Here is a 12440-nt window from a genome sequence, read left to right as displayed (position 1 = left end):
GGGCATTGCAGTACAGCTGTGAAAACATACACCTCGCGACTCCGATAACTTAAACTGTAGTCATTAGTATTAAATTATTTTCTCCTGTTCTCTTGAAGAGAAAGGGAATAAGCACATATTTTAAATGTAAACTTCAAGTTTTAGAAATGAAAGATTGTTGCTTAAAAAGTTGTATTTTTATGCATACAACTAGTTTGTTAAAAATTTAAAAGACTATGGTTTTAACATCGGCCTCTTTTCTGATGATTCCCAAATCCATCTCATTTATCTTCTATTATCCTTACAGTATATTATTGCGTGATGCAACATACTGGAGTTGTGGACTAATAGCAATCATTGTTGATCAGTTAGTCCATAGACTGAGACTTGACTCAAGGAAAACAAGAGGCAAGAAGATTTGGGAACCTTTTGGTTAGGGAGAGTTTTTGCCTACTTCCTTGCAGTGCAGTGGACTCTTATAACAACACTAATCTACATATGTCAGTCATAGGTCCTTTTAAACCTACTGATTCGGCATCAAGATTCACTAAATAGTTCCATATAAAACAAAAACCCTTTGCCAGATGTTAGAGAATTAAGTAATATTGAAAACATGCCTTCTCTTGTATGATTTTTAAAAAATGATTGTAAAAGTTCACCTTTTTTCACATCTAAATTTAATGATAGCTTTCCTTCCCCATTTATTTTTCCCTGGGTTTTGTTACTTATCCTCAAGGGCTAGCATGTTACCTGTTCACGGGGCTTTTCAAATGTTATTTGCTGCCAGCTCGTAGTTGAAATATACAAACATCTTTGTGAAATCAATTATGATTAGACTAAGTAACAATCTCTTTATTGAACATCTTGGACTCTGGAAAGAAACTGGGAAAGAAGATGAGTTTTGTAGCATGTGCCATTGGCGTCCAGGGTTTATTTTCCTTCCCAGTCCTGTGACTGAGTTGGTTGACTGGATTCTGGTGTCGGCTTTACAGTTTTCAATCTATCCATGAACATACAGCAGTTTTAATGGTAGTCTGGAACTACAACTTAACTATTCATATTTTTTCTTACAACTTTAGATACTTCTGATAAGCTCTTAGCTTTAGGAACGTGAAATTGTTCAACACCATTTTTCTTGTGCTATTAAGAGAGCATTCTGCGGCATTCCAATGTTGTCCGTGACAGCTGCATGAAGAATGAGAATATCAGTTGTTGTGAAATTTCCAGGATCATGTTGTCAGGTTTCTCTGTATGACCCTTTGGTGAAACTGGCAGGGACAGTTTCAGTGCAGTTTCTTGTTGATTGTTACAGATATTTGCCATGGTCAGCTTATGATCTTTGTCACAATTTCTTCAAGGAGATGGTGATAAATAAAAGGATGTTTATATTCTATTAAAATAAAAATAACACTCTTACATTTACTTGAGACTGTTGCCAATGAATATAGGCTGCAGTGAGAAATGCCTTCAAGGGATCAGCAGGATCTGCACCGGCCGGTGAAGAACAGTGCTCCTGGCAAGCATACTCTTTGTGTAGAGCTACTGGCAGGAAGTTTCAGGGGAGGTACCTATGGGATATGAATGCACTCTCTGAATACATGAATTTTGGGGAAGCCTGCAATGTGCACAAATGCTCATGCCCATTTTTCTTCCACCCAAATGCAGGGGCAATGTAGATAAAATCTTTTCTCCTTGAATGTGAAGTTTGGGTGACTTGAATGTAACAACAAGCAGCAAACTGAGATGGGGCATGGTTCAGCAGCAACACTCTGGAACCTCGGAAAATAAGTGTAACCTTGTCCCTAACCTCAATGGACAAAGCAGTCAGAATACATTTGGGACTGCACTTGAGATCGACTAGGTCACAGATTTCATGAGTACATAGAAATCAATTTGAGTATTGGCCTTTTAACTACTATGATTTAAGGGTGAACTGAGCCAGTAGACTCTGATTGTTCTGAGTAAATAAGGCCTCTAAGTTTTTTAGAGTAATGAGGCTGAAAACCTTGATTCAGATGAATCTTGTGTGCTGTACTGCTGTTAGCGATGTTTGGGGGAGTTGTGCTGGGGAGAAGGGAAATCCCCAACAATTACTGCAAAACTTCTTTATTCTGGATAAAGCCAATTTTCAAAAGGGCAGCACTGATTTTTGATTTCCCCCTCTGGATTGTGCAAAATAATTTCTAGGCCTTTATTCTTACCCAGCAAGTAAATCATTTATTTTGAAAGTATAATAGAGCTAATTTGAATAGTTAATGAACTGTTTCAGACCGGTTTGTTATTGACTATAAAAATGAATTATTCCACACAAGGTAAGGTTTTGAACAGCTAACTGAATTCCACTAAAAATATTGTAATATAGTCAGCAATGACCTTCACAACCAAATCAAACACACTGTTGAAAGCTTAAAAACTTAGCAATTATTTAAACACTAAAGCTCTTCATTTATTGTGGCTTGATCGAGGTTGTAGTTACCTTCAGTGATTCCCTTAAATTTAAATCTGGACATTCAAAATCACTGTTTTGATTACATTTGCTGGTTTAATATTGGCTTTCTTGGTGAACAAGATTATCTTGAAACTGACCTTTTAAGGGAGTCCATCAGCAACTTCTGCGAGTAGATAATTAATGACCCAAAAAACCTGTTAATGGTATTCAGTTGCAAATTTTAAGATGATAAAAAGGGGTTTTGCTCAGGTTATTCATCTTTCACTGGAAAATGTCACAGTGGATCAACATTATTCGGCCTGAATTTTCTGGAAACTTTCAACATAGTTAAGACATATTGTGCTGCTGTTGTGCAGAAATTGCATAGAATCATGATGTATGTCCATGCTATAATTTTGCATTTCTCCATAAAGACTATCGCCACAGAAGGACGAACACTCATTTCATGTTGCTTGCTCCATTCACTCCAATCTGTTAAAATTGATCATAACCTCTAATTTACTGAATTAATGGTGTGGTTTCTGGTGTCAGACCATATCATGTGATCGGCTTTTCATGCTTGCAGTAGTCAGTGCTGGTATTTTTGAAAAGTTTTTTTATTTTGCGATGGTACAGCTTTAACATTGTGTAGTGTCACTGGGACAGAGTTATAGCTAACAGAAGTTGCACATTCCAGTTGGAGCAGGATGCCACAAATAACAATTTATTTTAATAATTAATCCTGTAAATTATAACTACAATTATTGGTGCTGATTTACAGTGTGCTTATTTACACCTAATTAAAATCCAGGCATGAGCCTTGAAATAGTGCAGGACCTTCAGATACTTGAATATTGAAGACAGAAGCCCCCTTTTTTTTGCTGTTAGTGTAGTATTCATGTAAAAAGGGTGTTTTTCCTGATTTGGTCGTTTTTAACTTTCAAATACTTTTTTTAAACTCGAGCTTATGTGTTATCATATCACAATGGATTTCTCTGGCTGCTTGTTGTGTCTATGCTTATTTGTCAACTAGTTTCAGCAAATTCGGAATGCATGAACCATTGGAAAAGTGTTGTGGTTTATGTTATGGTACGCTCCACCTGCAATACCAACACAGAGCGATCCAAGGTGCCATGATGCACGAGCCAGGAATGGAAAATAACACTGATACCGAGACAGATTTTGAACCCTTTATGTCGAGTGAGTCTCATCTGATGTCTCAATCCGAGTTAAATGACCAGTCAGAGATTTGGGTTTGTCAAAGGCAGAAGCAGAATTACTGGGTTCAAGACTGCAAGGTTAGGACCTGCTGTCACCAGGCACAAAAATTTCCGTGAAAGATTTTGATATTTAAGACAGATGTTTCCCCGAATAACTGATGCCAAGATTAAGGAGGCATTTTTGTTGACCCACAAATCAAACAGGTCATCTATGACAGGCAACTCAAAGAACACTTCTAGTGAGACTGGAGGAAATCACACGGAAGGCATTCAAGGATATTGTTGAAAATTTTCTTGGGAACTGCAGAGCATCAGACTATATGCAGCTGGTTGACAACATGCTTTAACGTACAAAACCATGAAGTGCCATATGTCACTAAAGATTAATTTTCTGCATTCCCATTTAGACTTCTTCCATGCAAATATTGGCGCTGTCAGTGAAGCATAGTGAAGGGTTTTACCAGGATATTCCGGTCATGGAGAAGCAGTATCAAGGCAACTGGAATCCATCAATACTGGCTGGTTATTGTTGGACACTTAAGCGAGAAGCCTCAGATATGGAGTACAAATGAAAATCAACTTCAATATGTTTTTAGCTTAGTTGAACCATTGCAAATCGTCAGCACTGTTATGTAATTAAGCACATTATATTTATAAAAGTTAATTTCTTGCTTCTCCAACTTCCTACCTGATACAAGTACTGTGAAATTATATTTGTTTTCAGCTTCAAGTGGCCTATCATAAACAAAAACAAAAGAGGCAGCAATACTTCTGGAAAAAAATTTGTTGTTAAGTGTAAGTTGCCGATGTGGGTGGAAAAATGGCAGATGGAATTTAACCCAGCCAAATGTGAAGTGTTGCACTTTTGGAGATCAAATGTAAAAGAGATGGTACACTGTTAATGTCACAACCCTTTACAGTGTTGATGTGCAGAGAGATGTCGGGGTCCAACTCGTAGTTCCCTGAACTTGGCTACACAGGTTGATAGAGTGGTAAAGAATGTAGAGCATGTTCGCCTTTATTAGTCAAGCAATCTAACTTAAGAGTTGAGATGTTATATTGCAGCTATAAAACTTTAATTAGGTCACATCTGGAGTATTGCATGCAGTTCTCGTTGCCCATTATAGGACTGATATGGGGACTTTGGAGACTGTGCCCCAGAGGTTTACCAGGATGTTGCCTGGATTAGGTGGCAGGAGAGGTTAGGTAAATTTAGGTTGATTTTCTGGAGAGAGTGAAGCTGAGTGGAGATCTGATGGATGTTTATCAAGGATCTTCTTTCGCCATATATATTTACATATTTTAGAAATCTACTTGAGTGTTGATGCAACGTGCTACAAAAAACAACAATCAACAATTATAAATAGTAAAGAATTGCATGAAAATAATCCTGAAGTACAGATATGGAAGTACAAAAATTATGAAAGGTATAGATAAGATTAGTCTGTTTCCTGGGGATTTCTATAGGTATGAGGGAGAGCCGGTTCTGTAAATTTAAATTAGAATTACCAGACAACAGGCATTTAAGGTGAGAGGGGGTATGTTCAATGGAGATGTGTCGGGCATCGTTTTTTTACACAGAGTGTGGTGGGTGCCTGGAACGTACTACCTGGGGTGGCAGGAGTGGAACATATGATAGAAATGTTCAAGAGGCTCTTAGGTTCATGAATGTGCAGGAACTGGAAGAACAAGGAAATGGTGCAGACAGAAGGCTTGGTTTAGTTGGACATTTGATTACTCACTTCATTATGGGCTAAAGGGCCTGTTTCTCTGCTGTACTGTTCTAAGTTTGAATGCAGGTGCTAATAGATCCCTATACCAAAGAGATGTCCAGCTGGTAAAATGTGTACGTGGTCACAGTAAGTGAGATTCAGTGATCATAGCCTATTGCACATTCCCGTTGTGATGATTGTGGGAAGGAAATCTGGTAAGATTGGCGGCTGTTCATGGGGCATGGGAAACCTAGGAATAAGAGGGGAAGTTTATGAACCAGATAACTGAGTGGATGGGTTTGATGAGGGAAGATATCAAGTGCAGATAGTAGTTGTCTCTGGGTATAATGGTTAGCATGCCATGATTGTATGTTGTACCTTAGAGTAGGGGAAGATGAGGTCTGCAGTACTCACAAGAAGGTGTGCCAATGATGGGAATCCAGAGCAACACATACAAAATGCTGGAGGATCTCAGCACGTCTATGGAAATAAATAAACAATCAACATTTCAGGCTGAGACCGTTCCTCAGGACTGAAATGCAAGAGCGAAGATGTTAGAATAAAAATGTGGGGGAGGGGAAGGAGGCTAGCTAGAAGGTGATAGGTGAAGCTAAGTGGGTGGGAAAGGTAAAGAGCTGGAGAAGAAGGAATCTGATAGGAGAGGAGGGTGGATCATAGGAGAAAGGGAAGAAGGAAGGGATCAAGGGGAAATGAATAGGCAAGTGAGAAGAGGTAAAAAGCCAGAGTGGGGAATAGAAGAGGGGAGTAGAAGGGGAAAAAATTTACATGAAGAAGAAATCAATATTCATGCTGTCAGGTGGGATGCTACTGTACCTGGATGGAATATACGGTGTTGCTCCTCTACCCTGAGGATGGCCTCATCTTAGCACAAGAGGAGCCATGGACTGACATGTCAGAATGGGAATGAGATTTGGAATTAAAATGTTTAGCCAACAGGAAGTTCCACTTTTGCCAAATGGAGCGGAGGTGCTCGATGAAGTGGTCCCCCAATCTCACCAGTGTAGAGGAAGCCTCATTGGGAGCACTGGACACAAGAGATGACCCCAGCAGATTTCCAGTTGAAGTGTTGCCTCAACTGGAAGGACTGTTTGGGGCCCTGAATGGAGGTGAAGGAGGAGGTGAATGGGCAGGTGTAACACTTGCAAGGATAAGTACCAGCCGGAGATTAATGGGGAGGAATGGATGGACAAGAGATTCATGGAGGGAGCGATCCCTGTAGAAAGTTGGTGGGTGCAGGTAAAGATATGTTTAGTGGTAGGATCCCTTTGGAGTTGGTGGAAGTTGCAGAGGATGATATGTTGGATGTGGAGGCTGATGGGGTGGTAGCTAAGGACAAGAGGAACTCTATCACTTTTAATGCGGTGGGAAGATGGGATGAGCACAGATGTTCATGAAATGGAGGAGATGCAGGTGAGGGCGGCATCAATAGTGGAGGAATGGAAACCCTGTCATTTGAAGAAGGTATCTGTGATGTCCTGGAAAGGAAGGTGACATCCTGGGAACAGATGCAGCGGAGGCGAAGTAATTGAGAAAGGTGAATAGCACTTTTACAGGATATAGGGTGGGAAGAGATAAAGTGCCAATAAAAAGTATTCGCCCCCCCCCCCCGAAAGTTTTCATCTTTTATTGTTTACAGCATTGAATCACAGTAGACTCAATTTGGCTTTTTTTTTGACACTGATCAACAGAAAAAGGCTTGTGTCAAAGTGAAAACAGATCTCTACAAAGTGATCTAAATTAATTACAAATATAAAAGACAAAATAATTAATTGCATAAGTATTAATATGACACACCAAATCATCACTAGTGCAACAAATTGATTTTAGAAGTCACATTATTAGTTAAGTGGAAATCACTGTGTGCTTTCAAGGTGTTTCAATTGATTGTAGTAAAAGTACACCTATATCTGGAAGGTCTGGTGAATCAGTATCCTGGCAAAAATTACACCATGAAGACAAAAGAACACTCCAAGCAACTCCTTGAAAAGTCAGTGAATATCCCTTGGTGTACAGTTAAGTCAATCATCAAGAAATGGCACAGCTCTAAATCTGCCTACAGCAGGCTATCCTCAGAAACTAAGTGACTATGCAAGAAGGGACTAGTGAGGGAGGCCACCAAGAGACCTGTGACACCTTGGGAGGAGTTACAAGCTTCAGTGGCTGAGATGGGAGAGACTGTGCATACACCAACTGTTGCCAGGGTGCTTCACCAGTCACAGCTTTATGGGAGAGTGGCAAAGGGAAGGCCACTGTTGAAAAAAATCTCACATGAAATCTTGGATAGAGTTTGTCAGAAAGCATGTGGGAGACTCTGAAGTTAGCTGGAAGAAGGTTCTGTGGTCTGATGAAACCAAAATTGAGCTTTTTGGCCATCAAACTAAATGCTATGTAAACCAGACACCGGACTTTATCAAAAACACACCATCCCTACTATGAAGCATGATGGTGGCTGCATCATGCTGTGGGAATACTTCACTGCTGCAGGCCCTGGAAGGCTTGTGAAGGTTGAAGGTAAAATGAATGCAGCAAAATATAGGGATATCAGCACTGTATAGTCAAGATAACCGTGAGAATCGGTAGTTTATAAAAGATGTGTCCTGTAATAATCGATGAAGTGCAATGGCCATTAGCATGAGAGTTAGTTCAAGAGGTTGGCATGTAGAGTGCTCAGGCCAAATGAATGTGGGGACAAGAGTCCAATAGGAGTCATGAACTTGAGGAATAGATATGAGGGAAAGCTGGTTCTGTAAATTACTTGAATGGGACCCATCTGAGCTGGATTCTTGGTGTTAAGTTGGTACTGTCTTAGGTTCTCTGTAGAGCATTCAGTTGTAGGCTTTAACTAATTTATGCATGAGTGTCCTTTAGATGGAATCTATCACTTGTGTCGTTGAAAGGTGTTCAGACATATTGCACTCTGTTAAGAATTTCTTTACCATCCTGAAATCTTGATCCTTTATGTGAAACACGCAGCGAGCCCTGTGTGAAGACCTTGATTCAAACATGTTGTACAAAATGTCCTGATCATCTTCCCTCTGGTCTCCTCAATCCCTCAACCTCACTATTCATGCAGAGAATCAGTAGCCTCCAATGCATTGCCTGGTCTTGAGAGAGGAGATTCACACAGCACATTTTGAAATGGGCATGTGGTGGGAGGTAGTGCAACAGTTGGCAGTGACAGCCATTTATCCCAACCATATCCATACCATTCTAGTACAATGTTCAGGAGGCATAAGAACTTCTAGTCAAGTATTGGTGATCTTAAAACCAATTAGCAAAAATAAAACAGTCTGTTTGGAGCTTGGTCTATGCTTTGAGCTTATACCTTTTTACATTTTTGGTTTCATTTCTAACCATTTAATGTTATTTACTAACCATTCCATGAACTAAAGATTTTATGCATGATTATTCATTCTGCTGACAAATATAGCAAAAAGCATGATGATGTCTTAATATGTTCAGTAGTAGCAAGGCCTGTCTTTGTCAGTGATAATTCCCTTAATGCTATTTGTGGTCTTAATTGCATTCACCAGCTTGGCAGAGATCACTTCTTGGCAACCGCAATAAATTTTCTGTTCCAAAATTACATGGATGGGAGGGGCTTAGAGGTATATGGGGCAAATGCACGGAAATAGGTCTAGCTTGCTGAGCACCATGGTTAACATGGGTGAGTTGGGTGGAGGGACCCACCTCAAGTAGAATTTTTAGAGTCATAAACGAATAATATTTGCATCTCTTTCATGCGTATTTATATTTCAAGTGTTTGTCCTTTTTAATGTTTTTAATTACCTCCATGATTTAAGCACAGTGCAGGGCTCAAACTAATACTTTACAAAGATACACTAACACTGGAGAGAGTGATACAATAAACTGTGCAAATATTAAAACAAGAAATAATAATAAATAAATAAATAAGCAATAAGTACTGAGAACATGAGATGAAAAGTCCTTGAAAATGAGTCCATAGGCTATGGGAACAGTTCAGTGATGTGGGTGAGTGAAACTAGGTGAAGTTATTCCCTCTGGTTCAAGAGCCTGACGGCTGAGGAGTAATAACTATTTCTGAACTTGATGGTGTGAGTCCTGAGATTTCTGTACCTTCTTCCTGATGGCAGCAGTGCGAAGAGAGCATAGCGTGGGTGGTGGGGATCCATGATGAGGGATGCTGCTTTCCTGTGACAATGCTCCATATATATGTGCTGAAGGATGGGGAGGCTTTACCTGTGATGGACTGGGCCATACCGACCACTTTGTGTAGGATTTTAAGTTCAAAGCATTTGTGTTTCCATCCAGGCTGCGATGCAGCCAGTCAATATTCTCTCCACCACACATCTGTAGAAGTTTGTCACAATTTAGTGTCTCTAAAGAATAGAAATGTGAGCTGGTGCATTGCAGTGAGAGCAACAGGATCCCTGGAACATTAGAGAAATTCCTTAAATGTTGAGTTTAAAGTCTGATATTAAAAGTAAGGGAGTGACTGAAAAGGAGGGTGAACTAAAGCCAAGTTTTATGTAAAAGGGAACAAGAATGATTGGCTTTGGAGGGGAAAAAAGGAACAGGAGTAATTGGGAGAAGGGAATGGTGAGCTTGAAGGAAGCAGGGTAGAAAGAGATTTAATCAAAACAACTGTGAGAGTTCTAGGCTAGTAATAATTATTAGCTACTAACCTAACAATCAAGAAAGAATAGAATGCTTAATCTCAAATAGACTTTGGGAAAGTGAGAGCAGGGTGAAAATTGGATGCAAAGGTGATGAAACTGTACAAGAGCTGGAATTAGTGCTGATACAGTTACCATTGGACCGTAAAGATCATCAGCAAAGGGGCCAGAGAAGGACTGAAACAAAGACTGTTCTGCCAACTCCACGAGAGATCAACATGGCTTGGAGTGACGCATAGCTCTGCGTTTGACTTGGAGGAAGTGCGTCATTGAAGGAAAATTTGTTCAATTTCAGAATTCTGCTTCTCTCATTGGTCTGTTTTCTCTCCTCCAATTCATTCAGACAGATCAGGTTTGATTTTATAAACCTTCAACAACTTCTCTCAGCAAACATTATCACACTTTGTGCGATAGAATTTCTCTGTCTCCAACCAATTGTAAATAAATCCTTTGTTCTCTGTGTTGCTTCTGTTTTCTCTGCAATATAAACATGCCTGATTTCTAAATATTTGTTATTCTGATGAAAGGTGATCATTCTGAAAGGTTTACTGTTTATCTCTCCACATTTGCAGTCTGGCCTATTTCCAGCAGTTTGCTTTATTGCTGCCAGTTAATAATCCATTACTGTAGAAAAATAATTATAAAAATACTTACAGACCTATCAGTGTGATGTAAAGGTAAGATGCCATTTGTTGATTAATGGCCTACATTAATCAGCAAGTTCTGGAAATTTGGAGTTCACAGTATTCCTTTCAATACCAATATTTTAGCATACTATGAATTGCCAGAAATATACATGACGAAATTTTGCCTGTTTTGCAAATGACATTTAAAATAATTTACTTCAGCTAACCCTCTAAATATCACCTGGAATACAAAATTTTAATGATGGTGTAATTTGTTGGTGTGATCGAATATGGGATGGTGACAAAGTAAAATGCACCCTCTTCTATATACTGCCTTTAAATTAATTAACTGGTTGCAATAAGTGTCAAATGTTAGTGACACAGTATTCAAGTCTAAAATTAGCACAATATTTGAATTACAAGAAGAAAGCATTCATATTTGCTGAGTATTGGAGAGTAATTAATTATTCCACTCAGTTTGCCTTTATTGGGGCATACATTCTTTTCGTATTGAGGAAGAGACACCCAAATATTGTTCTTGCAGCCGTGTCCTGTATTTCAATGTCAAATCAACAATTTGACTGATTTGTATTGGAGATAGAGGACAGTGGCAATTAGTACATTTTATCCTTTGTATAAAATATGAAATAATTACCAACAGAAATCAGTATATACATTGTACTGGATTCTTTGCCTGTGTACTAGATAGAAATGTTAGTAGTGCCTAACAGGCTGGTAGTGTTCAATATGAATAGTTTACGGTTTCTATACTGCCATATTTTTGCGTCACTTAGCATGGTAACAACACAGACTCAACAAGTCTGGACTTGTCTGCATGATGCACCCTGTGACTTGGAGCCTGGTGCTTGCAACTTCCTTTTTACTCAAATGAGCACCAGAGCATTGTGTAGGTACTGTAACTTCAAAAGTCATGTAAGTATGCGTGATTCATTTTGCTATATGTTGGTTGAATATTACTGTTATTATACCAGCTGTTTATTTTGCTACTTGAAGATAAATAGCTTTGAATGCTTATTATGACATAAACTCAAATTAAGTTCAGATTAGTAATGGAAGGGGGAGTAGATTTTCATTTTTGTTGTACCCAGGGAGTATTCAGTTCCAAAGCAGAATGAAGAGGAAATGGTTTCAGATTTCCTTGTCTTAGTATTTACATTATAAACTGCATCTGCAATAGGCATGTCCAGGGGAAGTGATAATAGATAAAAGGACAAAAGGATAATAGACAAAATTGCTTTAATTTCAATTTCTACAATGTCTAAGTGTAGGTCTGACCCAGCAAACCTATTGGGACTTGGACTAGTCTTGTCCATATACTTGAAAGTCCAAGTAGTTCCATGAAGCATAAGACATTTAGAACCTTATCCTCTCAAGGCAATCATCAGTTCTTTGAGCTCAGTTTCCCTTGTGCATTGGTCATTCCTGGTCCACTATCCTTCATGTTCTGGGCAGTGGGGGGGGGGGTGCTTAGTATGAAAAACAATCCTCTGATGTTTGCAGAGGTCACAGTGGAATGATGTGTGGTCACACCTTAAAACAAGTTACTGTAGAAATACTACAGACATTTTAATTCGGATTCCCATTCCTGTTCTAATGTGCTGATCCATGGTCTCCTCGTGCCAAGATGAAGCCACCCTTAGAGCGGAGGAGCAACATCTTATATTCCATCTGGGTACACTCCAACCTGATAGTATGAATATTGATTTCTCCTTCCGGTGAACAAGATCCCCCCCCCCGCCCACCCACCCCACCTTTTGAGTATTCCCCACTCTGAC

General features: G+C 39.3%; 1 protein-coding gene across 4 annotated transcripts in view; it reads left to right on the top strand.

Moving 5' to 3' along the window:
* Nucleotides 1–12440, top strand: part of rbl2 (retinoblastoma-like 2 (p130)) — a 133945-nt gene that overhangs the window by 26438 nt on the left and 95067 nt on the right. The window lies entirely within an intron of this gene.

This window comes from Mobula hypostoma, chromosome 14 (assembly GCF_963921235.1).
Source record: "Mobula hypostoma chromosome 14, sMobHyp1.1, whole genome shotgun sequence".
Classification (NCBI taxonomy): Eukaryota; Metazoa; Chordata; class Chondrichthyes; order Myliobatiformes; family Myliobatidae; genus Mobula; species Mobula hypostoma.
This window is presented reverse-complemented; position numbering and strand designations above follow the sequence as displayed.